Here is a 12,011-nt window from a genome sequence, read left to right as displayed (position 1 = left end):
TTCCCTTACGAAGCAGAGGCAATCGGCCAGCACTCACAGACACGTCACACGTCAGCTCTGTGCCCTGTATACACACACAAGAAACACAAGCCTTGTTCACCTGCAGTGGCATAAATCTGAAAAGACATCTAATAATTCCCAGTTCCCACTCACCAAATGCTAGATGCAGAGAAACAAACCACTTCTTCTCAGTGTCAGTCAGTAAAAGGGGAATGCCACCCATTTTTGGCAGCCCGAAATCGGACAGACTATAGATAACGTGTTACCAGGGTGTGTTAGATCAGGTTTACACAGGCTGACTAAAATCCATCACTCCTTGCAGCAAACAAGGGTAGTGAGATTATGCTGTCAATATGTTTTGCCTATGGAAAACCAGAATCTAACAAGCAATGTAACAGCTCAGGTTAGATACCCCTGCCTCAGGCTAGGAGTTGAGTATTTCTTGGCTAAGAGAACCTTACAATTTAACCTTTGCCTGATCTCACACATGACTGGCTCTTAAAAAATTACAGCAGCAGAACTGTGAAAGACAGAGGGGGGAGTTGTTGTACCTTTGACCTTGTTTGCTCACATTAAATAACAAGACACAGAAGGGTAGAGGCTGGGATCTAGCACAGCCAGGCTAAACCTCACCATGGGCACATGCTGGTTTGCATTAACCACAAAGGCACTATGGAAAATTCATATGAACCAGTCATACCAGACCCACAAACCAAAGCAGATGTCATTGCCTTGTCCTCACTATGGAACTGAGCATCACACGGTCACACCGGACCAGTGCTGCATTGTTCACCAGGGACTGGAGCCTTTACAGCCTGACACCACAGGCTGCACCTTCAGACTTCAAATCATTTCTCCCCCTTTAAAGACAGTACAAATCACACAGAACTTAGAGCTGGAGATTTACCCCACACATATGACATGATTTTTCAGTAAAATCACCAAAACACAAACCACATGCTTAGGTTCATCTGCCAAACTCTCCTTGGACACCTCGAAGTCCCCCAGACCCAAGTCCTCTTCTGCCCTCACTCTCCTGCAGAAGCACTTGCTATTCCTGCCATGTTTTGTCACAGTGATGACAACTGTGATATTAATGTCCCAGGCAAAGGCAGCCAGAGCAGCAGAAGAAATAGGAGTGGCAACAGGAATACTGAAAGAAAAGCTGAGTTTTCTTTGTGTATTTTTTTTAAACTCAATAATTCAGGGAACATCAAGGTCAACAGAGGCTTGAAAGGGTGCACTTAGCACAGGTTTGATACCCCAGTTCAAAATACCAGAGTGGGCAACACACCAAATGTCAATTTGGCCTGTTCCCCTGCAGAAGACTTAGTTCTCACTACAGCATCTTTACTTCTGTCCTTCAGTGAGGAGCTACAGTTTGTCATACCTGACCCTCAGCAGAGGTGCTGAGCTCCGCAGGGCACCCACGTCCCAGAACCAGGTCGCCAAAGTACTTGGCACTAACAAGAAGGTGACCCAGAGGTGACACCAAGCAGCCAACAACCTGCCTGGGGCTCCAAGGGAACAGGATTTGCAGTACGGCCCCTAAAGCAGTGACAAACCCAGGGTGGAAGTAGGGCTACCCCACCGAGCTGGTGTCGCTGGTGCCGGAGGGAGATCTGACCTTAATGTCTGAAGACTGCGTGGATAACTGTGTGCCCCGTAACTCCAAATTTAAGTAGCTCAGTGCTTAAAAGTAAGGTTCGGCTAAATGTCAACACAGCAACTCAATGAGCATAACAAATTGTGCTTCAATTTTTAAGCTTAGGGAAGGAACAGACAGTAAGAGATGCTCCCCCCACCCAATGAGATAAAAAGGAAAGAAAGAAGAGGGGACAACGCAGATACTGTTGATGTTTCTGGGAGATCTGTGGGCTCGAGGTTGATTAGCAGTTAACAGTGTCCTTTCTGTGTCAGGAGAAGATAAGCTGGGAGCAGAACACTGCAGGCAGCTGATAGCAGCAATACCCAGATCAAGGCTTTGGGGGGCTGAGGATGCGAAGCAGGAAAGATTTCCTGGAGGAAACAGCTTGTGATGCTGAATGGTTCTGAAGTTTGCAAAAAGTGCCTTGAGTCTACTAAATAAAAACACACCACTGAAATCTTCTCATCCCAGAAAACAATTTTGTTTTAAACAGAAAGCAGCATCTCCCAAATTCAAGCCTAGATAGATTTAAAATGTAATTATGTTTGCCAAGTAACAGCTGCTCAGCCATCACTTACAACCCCAACTACTTAAAAACATGCAAGTTTATTCTTGAAAACATGATAAATCTTACACTGCCTCCCCATACATTACCCTCATTAATAAAGGGAATTCAAACAAATAAACAAACAACAGGAAAAAAAAAAAAAGTAGTTTTAAAACAAAGCACTCACTCATGAAGTGTCTGGAGGTTTACCGTGGGAGTGCGGGTGACTGTAAGAACCCATACATATCTGAATTTTTAGCATCTTTTAAAAAAAACAAACAAACTTTAGCGTGAAGTTGTTAAGGTAAAATTAAGCAGTATCTTTGTAGACCCTCACTACTGCACAGGGGTGCAGAGTACCTGCTGACAGTTACCAGGTGATTGTGAAGAGGTCTCTACCACTTTTTATGTTTCTTTGCAAGGATACTGTACCTGTTATGGTATTTTATTACAATCCAGAAAATTTAACCAAACCTGATACCCCTTTATACACACACATACCCCAGCAAAAGATCTTGTAATATGCCCAGACCAAAATACATCAAAGGAATATTATTATCCTGTTCTATACATGGTGTCAGAGATGCTGAGAGGGCCAGTAATATGTTCAAGGTTGTAATGACTTTTTTAATAAAACAAAACAAAATCCAACCCTTGTAACTCATCAGCCTCATCCCATTCATCCAACACCGCTCTCCTGCACCTGCTCTGCTTACTGGTCCTGCTGGACCAGGACCTTGTCAGTCTGAGCTAGGTCAACTCAAAGTTTCTTTCCCTTCCTTTGGCTTGGTATTTCTGAGCTTTTCAAGGAAAGCAGCAATTCAGATCATTCAAGCCCTAGCCCCACAGAGTGCTTCAGAGGGAAGGCACCAGCTCAGCCCCACAGACTGGGGAAGAGATGAGTAACTTGGGCAGGCGTTTGATCAGCCCCAGGGATGTAACTACTCTCCTGCATCAAACAAGCTCTTCTCCTGTTCACCATGGCCAAAAGGACAAAGAAGGAGCCCTAGCAGCTCTGTGGTCACGCAAAGTACTACAAACCCTTTGTTGTCAAGGAAAATAAAGAGACAGAGAGTTTCCAAGCCTCAAGCAGAACCATCCTCCACCAGCCAGCTGGGCAGCAGAAGGGCTCTGCACTTCAGACAGAGCATCAAGCTCATTTCTGAGCAATAGGCCTATAATTTAGATATCAAGCCAGGCCAATGAGGGCTTAGCAGCCGCAATCATTGTGGTTTTAGCCATCCAACCTAGCACAGAAACCCTTCTGTAATCCCCTTTTCCTAGCACATTACTTTTAATCATAGGCATAATAGAGATTCAATTTGAGCCCTCAGCTGCATTTTCTGCCTTATTATTCACAGTGCTGTATTTTCCTCAGCAATAAACAATTTTGCCCCCATTCCATTTTGTACTGATCTGCCTCAAAGTTCAAAGAGAGTCTTTTAAGGTTTTTATAGCCCTACGCAGAAGCTCCTGGCCAGTAATGAAAATAGAAATTCAGGGCTCTTACCCGGGAAACTGAATTGCACAAAGGAACTGCCAGGAGAGCACCTGCTTTCTTTGTTCTCCTTCAGATAACATTCCTGGAAATTTGACAGTGATTTGCAGCCATTTGCCAACACCATTTTCATCCAAGTGCCCAAATCTCACCATCCAGGGTTTCTCCAGCACGTGCAGTGGCTGTTCAGACTGATGCTCTCCCAGAGCGGAGTGCCCACCTAAATGCTTTGTTACCAGAGGTCTGTGCCTCACCTCTTTCGTCTGGTACCTTCACCAGTACTTTCTGAACAAGCAGCCTCTTTAAGAAATATCAGTAGTCTCAACTGTTTAAAAAGAAAGTTGCCAAAACATGAAATTAATCCAGGCTGTGTAAATACACAGTTTCCCCTTAATTGACTCTTTAAATGCACCTGTGTCAATGCAGGCACCCCAGCGATGTATCAGCTTGCAGGACTGAAAGGTCTATTCCCCCCTAGAGGCATCTGAGCTAACATTTCATAAATTACAATCATGTTTTCCTTTTCTGTTAATATTTTCATTCCAAAGGTCATTTACCACACACACTTACACGCTCACAGAACAGGGGAAGGTGATGGAAGCTGCTTGATTCCCAGACTTGGGAATTACAGTCGCTCCACTAACGATGTAAATCTGCAACCTTACTACAAAGATAGATGTATCTACAGTCAGTGCCCTCACCTAGAAAAAGCTCTGTTCTTTAGCTCTGCCTGCCTATGAACTCCAGGCTACGGGAGCAGGTGTGAGCCACTTCCCTCCATGTACCATGGGCTACTAAAGATGTCAGACCATCTCTTCTGAAGCTCCGTGCTTCAGCTGGGCACCCTCACCCTACACTAAGGCAACCAACCTTCAGTCACCAGCCTTGGAAAAGCAGCAGCTGTGGCCAGCCTTGCTCAGGAGGGTCACACAAGTGATGTTTCTTCTTCACTGGGGAGCAGAAAAGACCAGGCTACACAGCAGCCGTGGACCAGTACTGGGAGAGGGACCCCAAAGACGATGGGGTACCGAGCCTGCTCTATTGCCCCTGTGTGAACTGGGGTCTCTGACAAGGGATGCTTGATCCTGGGAAACCAGCCATTGCCTGAGCAGCACTGGGGTGAAGAGAACATTGTTTATACACCCAGATCCAACAGCCTTTGCTGAATGGTTAATTCACTTACTGAAACATCGAAGGAACATAACATTTTCTCTTACTATTATCACATTAGCCTGAGAAGGTTTGTGTGCCCCGTCCAGAAGCTTAATATTAATTAAATAGCAGATTTAAGGTTATTTCTCATAATCACAGCTGTGATCTGAATTATTGCTTGATGATATTTCACTTTTGCCTGCTTGCTGCTTTTGATTGATTATTTGCATTTGCTGCTTTATAATGTGCATGTATTGCTTCAAACAGAGGCATCTTTTTTGATTCTAACTGCATTACATTCTCTGGTCAGATGATGGATTGGACTTTCGAGCATACCATAAACACCAGCCCATTCTTGCCAGCATGATATGTATCTATATTCCATATTCACTCTTCAGTGTATCCTGTATTCAATCATCCTTATACTCATTTCTCCTGATATTATTATTATTAGCCTTGGGGAACTTGTTTTATAGGCTATTTAGTTTGAATTAAGCATGTATGTCAGTCATTTTTTGTTTCTAAAATAACACAGATGATAAATGATAGGATTTATGCCTAGACTGAGCTTTGGACTTAGATATAGGTAAAGATGGAGACTAAGTATTATTACTGTCAGTAAAACAACTGCCAGAATCTTTTCCCAAAACCTTCCACGCACACATTTTCACAGGCTTTTTAGCAGATTCATGAGGCACAATTGGAAATTGCTTTTTCTTTCTACCAACTTTCTTGTTTAATCAGATATCGCCTCAAGAGAAAAAGGTCTTTTACCATTTTTCCCCCTACAGGGCTCACTGCCACTTCCCAAAAATGAATTCAAGTATGGATCAAGATATTGATTATATTTCAACTATGTTGCATCTTCATTTTAAGCTGTCTGTACACGGAGACCTGTTTAAATTTCAGTTGTTTTTCAATTAAACACACTTGGTCATCTAGGAATGATTGAATGTGTAGACGCTTACTTGGGATAAGTGTCTGACCATTCTTTCGTTCAGCTTTAACGATACCAAGTTGGTGTATCGCTGCTGTGGACAAATATGCATGCAGAGTCAAATGACCACATCTGCAAGTTATGATGAAACATTCAGACCTACAATCAGACGCTCCCCCGCACTGCTCTCAATGAAGCTTTGTTAGATTGCGATGCTTTATCCCCTTCCCACAAGTTTTGTAGTAAAGCATACTTCAGATGACACGACGCTCAAATTACTCGCCATCATCTCTGTGCTTTTGCCTCCCACAAATGACTCACAGAAACATCTTGGGATTTCTTGAGTAAGTGGCACCTTTGCCACAGAGGCAGCATGCCGCTGCCTGCCGTTCCGCACCCTCTGGAGCAGGAGTGAGTCACCGTTTCCCATCTCTGGCTCGAAGCCCACAGGTTCCTCTGTCACTACTAAAAACCATCACGTTGCAGATGGATAGCACAAGGAACGTCACTCCTCTGCTCTTTCCCTGGTTACTACACAAACTCTGTGATTTCTATTTACTGTGACTCATACAAAAGTTTTTCAGGCTGCTATCCATGGGGTTTTGTAGCTTTTTCCTTCAAGTTTCCAACTTGTGCTAAAAATCACAGTGATGCATTTACATCCCTTCGACTTAAGCCGTGACAGCCAGCGTGGCTGTGTCACACACCGTCGGATGAAGCCATACATTAGTCAGCCACAGATCTCCAGAAATAGAAGTGAGCAGCCTAATGCACAGAAGCAGATTATGAAACTATTTTGTCACATCTGCACTGGAAGATTAAAAGCTGTCAAATAATTATCATCATGGAAATGGGTTCTCTAACAAGGTGAAGATTGGAAACAGCTGGGACACCACCAGAGCTGAACACTGTTAAAGCTGGCAGACATCTCCTTTCTGCATCATTTTTACTTAGCTTCCAGCCACCTGACCAGAGATTAAGGCAGGGAAGCCTTAAAGCAGGCACAATTTTTCAGGTAGAAGTTTTCCTCAGCCTTCAGTATGCAGCAAACAGGATATTTGGGAAGGGGAAACAGTCATACCCCTCCGAATCTAGATAGAGAGCAAAGCACCTGCAAGCCAAAACATGAACAGGGAAGAATAGAACAACATAAGCATCCACAACCGGAGGCCATGCTTGAAAATATTACAGTTTAGATAGTAATTCTTGCTCTCTACAACTCTAAGTAGCATATCTAAGCAAAACGAATCCCCGCACAATGCCAGAATGCCTTTAAATCAAAGGAATAAAAAAAGAAGCCAAGAAGCAGTCAGCAATGCGTGTTCCTGGTCTCCTGATGTAACAGCGGGCATCCCTTCACGGCACACTGCAACCCTCGGACGATGCTGGGGACTTAGTCAAAGCCCCTGCAGCCAAACTCATCAAGCGATGACTCAGAAATGGCTTTGAGAGCAGAGACATCCTTGCGGATAGGACTGCGGGAGGATGAGGCATAATACATTCTTTCCGTTTAATCCTTGCCAGTGTAAGCAGGCTATAGGAGTCAATGTATTGTGGTAGCTTTAAAAAAATAAAATCTTTTAATGACCAGAGAAGCAGTACTGGTCCCCGCGTATTGCACCTGCATCCTGCTGGAGGCACCCACACCTACATATGCCCGTGGCCCAGCAGCGCGGGCAGAACAGGGCAAATTGCGTGCGCTGAGCAGGAGCGGTGGAGGGGGTGCAAGGTCAAGATGGATTATATTTCTGCCTCACTAGCCTGCCAGCTTCTGGTGGCAGAGATACTGGCCAACAGCCCTGATTCACAGAGATCACAGGTTTTAGGACAGAGGGGAAGAAGGCGGCAGAGGTAAAGATATTTTATACCTGACCTTTCTTAGAAGGTCAGGAGTTAGGTGTTTGTTTCTTTAAAGATCCAGGTCTTGATCTCAGAAGCAGCCTTATTGAAGTGCTACAGCACTGACAGCATTTGTAGGTACCTGTGCTTGTAGGGTAATGACACACCAAGCGTCACAGGCAGATCACCATCCAGTATAAAAACCCTGTAATATTTTTTGTAATAACATAGGTTCAAGTCAGGAACAGGCAGTGATGGACCTGAGTAGAATTCCTGTTACAGACGTATTTTTGGATTTGCTCACGTACTGGGTCTACGTGGCAAGGTTTTGGTAGCATGGGGGGCTACAGGGGTGACTCCTGTGAGAAGCTACTAGAAGCTTCCCCCATGTCTGATGGAGCCCGTGCCAGCCAGCTCCAAGAAGGACCTGCTGTTGGCCAGGGCTGAGCCCATCAGCGATGGTGGTAGCACCTCCAGGATAACATATGTAAGAAGCGGTTGGGGGGGGGGGTGGTGGCGCGTGGGAAACAACTGTGCAGCAGCAACTGCAGCAGGACAGAGGAGCAAGACTGTGAGAGCAGGAGCCCTGCAGCCCCCCAGGCCAGGGCAGGAGGGGCAGGGGGGGCTCCAGGACAGGAGCAGGTTCCCCAGCAGCCTGTGGTGAAGCCCCCAGTGGGGCAGGCTGTGCCCCAGCCCGTGGAGGTTAATGGGGGAGCAGATCCCCACCTGCAGCCCAAGGAGGTCCCCATGCCAGAGCAGGGGGTGCCCACAGGAGGCTGTGGCCCCCTGGGCATCCTGTGCTGGAGCAGGTGGCCCCATAGCAATGGAATGGGCACCCCCTCTTCCCTGAGCCCCTGCGCCACTCCAGGGCAGGAGAGAGGGAAATCGAGAGTGAAGCTGAGCCCAGGAAGAAGCAAGGGGTGGAGAGAAGGTATTTTTAAGATTAGGTTTTATTTCTCATTATCCTACTCTGACTTGATTGGTAACAAATTAAACTAATTTCCCAGAGTCAAGTCTGTTTTGCCCATGACAGTAGCTGCTGAGGGATCTCCCTGTCCTTTTCTCAACCCATGAGCCTTTCATTGTTTTCTGTCCCTGCCCAGCCGAGGAGGGCAGTGACAGAGCAGCTTTGGGGTGCACCTGGTGTCCAGCCCCGGCAGCCCACCACAGCTGGTACCATTACTCACACAGCCACTGGAGACAGCATTACCCATAGCTCCAGTGTCACCCCAACCACCACCGAAGCTCCTGTTTCACATCAGAAACTCCACATGCAAGTTCATCGACAGGCAAAAGACCCCAAGGACCTTTAGTGCAGTTCTTTCTCCCCAGCTGGAGAAGGGGAAGGTCACCATGGCAAGCCTGCTCAGAAACAGTACATCAACCTAGGTCCTGCAGCCCGCACTTGGGAGCTTTGATTTAAGGTATACAGATAAATAAAACATGTCAACAGCTCCTGGGGATTCAGAGTATCTGAGATACTCTAAAGAGAGCTTCTAACAAGTGACCACTCAGGAATATTATGACAAAGTTAGGATTTTTCATAAAGTTTTCAAAAACATTCCTGCTGGGCGCCTGAATTATAAATTTACCATTCAATCAAAATAAAAGCAGAGCCAGCACAGCTCGCTGGCCAGCCACAGTGAAACCTCAACAAACAGCAGGGACAGCCTGTTCGATTACTCACACAAATTATCCAACAGGTGTGTCTTAAATATTAGTGAGTTCAATAGCATTTTAATCGGGCTCAATATTCTCATTAGCAAGGAACAATCTGCAGCACTTCACAGTCCGCAAAGAAGGGGGGATCCTTCCACCGGGGAGTAATCCGAAAGGAAACTTCACCAACAGAAGCCAATTTCCCACTCCCTGTATATTAATGACAATCTGGCTATTCCAACCCTTTGAAGCTTATTTACACTTTGAACCTGCTACCCTGAACGTGGTAAATGCAGAAGAAAAGACCTCCCTGAGCTGCAGAGCCAAAAGTTTGGGTAAGTAGAGCAGGACACAAAGCAAAGCCATTCAGCTCAGTTCTTAGCATGCTCCATGCTTCAAAGGGAGATAATCAAACCTAAACCCACCGACGAGTCTGCTGGAATATCCACGGAGGGAAGCAGGAGACAGGTGAGTGTTGTTACACATTCAGGTCGACCTGCTCAGTGTCCCACATGGTTTGTAAAAGGTGTTTTCAACAAATAGTATTAACTCACTTTGTTTCCTACAAGATACTGATTTCCAATATTTTTAACAAGTCCTTTGAAACACACTGTGATGTGTGTATTTATTGCTTGAATAGGTCTGAGGTCTCAGGTGCAAAAGACTGCCTGGGGCTACACGCCTCTCGCCACCATGAACGTGATTAAAGGAAAAATCCAGACTGATACGTAGAATAATTCTACTGTTACAAGCAGCAAAACTGCTTGGATGACAGAGAAGCAGAATTTTCTCCCTTTTGCCATATACATCTCCAAATTTTCATGTGCTGCTAATAGTTCAGCAGGGAAATATTAATTATCAGAATATTTGGCTTCTCAAATGAGCCTTTAATTTGGCGGACCTAAGAGCTACACTTTTCTCTGCACTCCCAACTGAACTTGCCTGTGTTCTTTTCTTTGAAATGAGCTCTTGCCATGCAAAATCTGCCACACTGCCTTATTTATTATTGACCCGTCGCAGTTTGGAAACATAGCTCGAAATAAATGAGCCTGAATGCCATGGCTGTAGAGTTATTAAACTGCCTGGAATTGAGGAAATTGCTTTTCACAAACATCCTGAGCTCCTATGTTGGGTTTGTTTGTTTTTTTTCTTGAAGTGTTAGAGTCCGAGTTAATCTGAATCAGTCTGCAAACTGAATTGCTAACAAGAAGGGAAAATGTATTATTGTTCCATATTGAAAGACTAAAGTTAAAGCAAAGAAAGGAGTTTCACAATATGCAAAGAATATTCTTTCCACTTGCTGCCACTTGATGCACTAATCAGTGAAAGAAAATGCCTCCACTTTCTTAGTAGGTGAGACTGCATGGAGGATGTTCATTTCAGGTCTCCTCCTTCACGGATCCCAAACCTCACGGCCAGTACCCAGCACCCTTCTGCTGCTATCTGCACACCCTGGCAGTACAGACATTAACAGGTGAACAAAAAAATAGAACAGCGATTTGCACATTACCGTACAGAGCCACAGGCGCACAATAAATATTCTGCAGTTGTTAATTCCCTGTTTAATATCTTCCCTCGGTAGCGCTCAGGCATGCCCTTTCTGTGCTAGCACTGCCTTAGGCACCCAGGGAGGAGCGTACAAGGGTAGGTGCTCCAGCCCAGGCAGGTTTGTGTGGAAAGCCAGGTACACTGCCCCGACGAATGGCACACTGATAGCGTGCTTCCTGGTACCTAGTCACCAAACCTAGGCAGATTCATGAGGGATGCCCACGTGATGCCTCGGCAGCCCAATTGCTCTTTCAGGGCAAACTGCCTCAATCCCCACCCCTGTTATTACAATACACACCAAAGCTGCAGATTGAAGTTCTTTGTGCCCCTTCTGTGTGAGACAGCTAGAGCTGCAGCAGGGCAGGGAGATGATGGGATGTCCTGTCCTACCTGCACACTCGGCGATCGCACTCCTCAGTGCTGCCACTCATTTTTTACCTGTGCCACATAATCATGCTGCTCTTCAAAACAATCCTGGCCAGTCTCTGTCACCTCAATCTCACCATCTAGAATTCCAGAAAAGCAGCAGGTTGGTGAATCTATTTCCTATCCATGCATCCAATGGTCCGTAACACCTCACAGGTGTTACAGCTTTGAAGGGGCTCTGAAGCCTGACCACTTCTCCAGCCTGACATGGAGATGCAGCAGCAGAACCATCCCCCTTCTGCGCTTCACTCTCTAAACAGGGCTCGGAGGGAAGAGGGAACACAGTCACCCTTCTCACCAGTAATAATCAATGTGATACCAAGGAGGGCTCCATGGAGATGCCTTTACATCAGGTCTGAAAGAAGCCATGAAATCTCTAGTCCTCATCCCGTTTTGAGCACCAGCAGGACAAAGGGATGGAAAAGAGCAGCTGAAAACACAAACAGAACCTAGATTGTCCCAGGCTCATTTAACTTGTGAGTTTGCACCTACACGATGCTAAAACGAGGCCAACATCGCCTGCCATATCTTTACGAGATGTAAAACCTAAGTGAATCCTTCATCAATAATGAATTCCTGTTTGCGATGCCTCTAAATTGAAGAAAATTATTATTTCTTTTTTCCTCTTAGAAAAGCAGCACGGTACCCCAATCGGGGTTGCTACGCAACCACCTCCTGCACATGGCTGATAACACTCACGGCATTATTTCCCCGCCTGACTGCACCGTCAGAACAAAGCCCGGCTAATGAAGCTTTC

This window comes from Falco peregrinus, chromosome 9, assembly GCF_023634155.1.
Source record: "Falco peregrinus isolate bFalPer1 chromosome 9, bFalPer1.pri, whole genome shotgun sequence".
Lineage (NCBI taxonomy): Eukaryota > Metazoa > Chordata > Aves > Falconiformes > Falconidae > Falco > Falco peregrinus.
The sequence above is the reverse complement of the archived record's forward strand: the minus strand, read 5'-3'. Positions refer to the sequence as shown.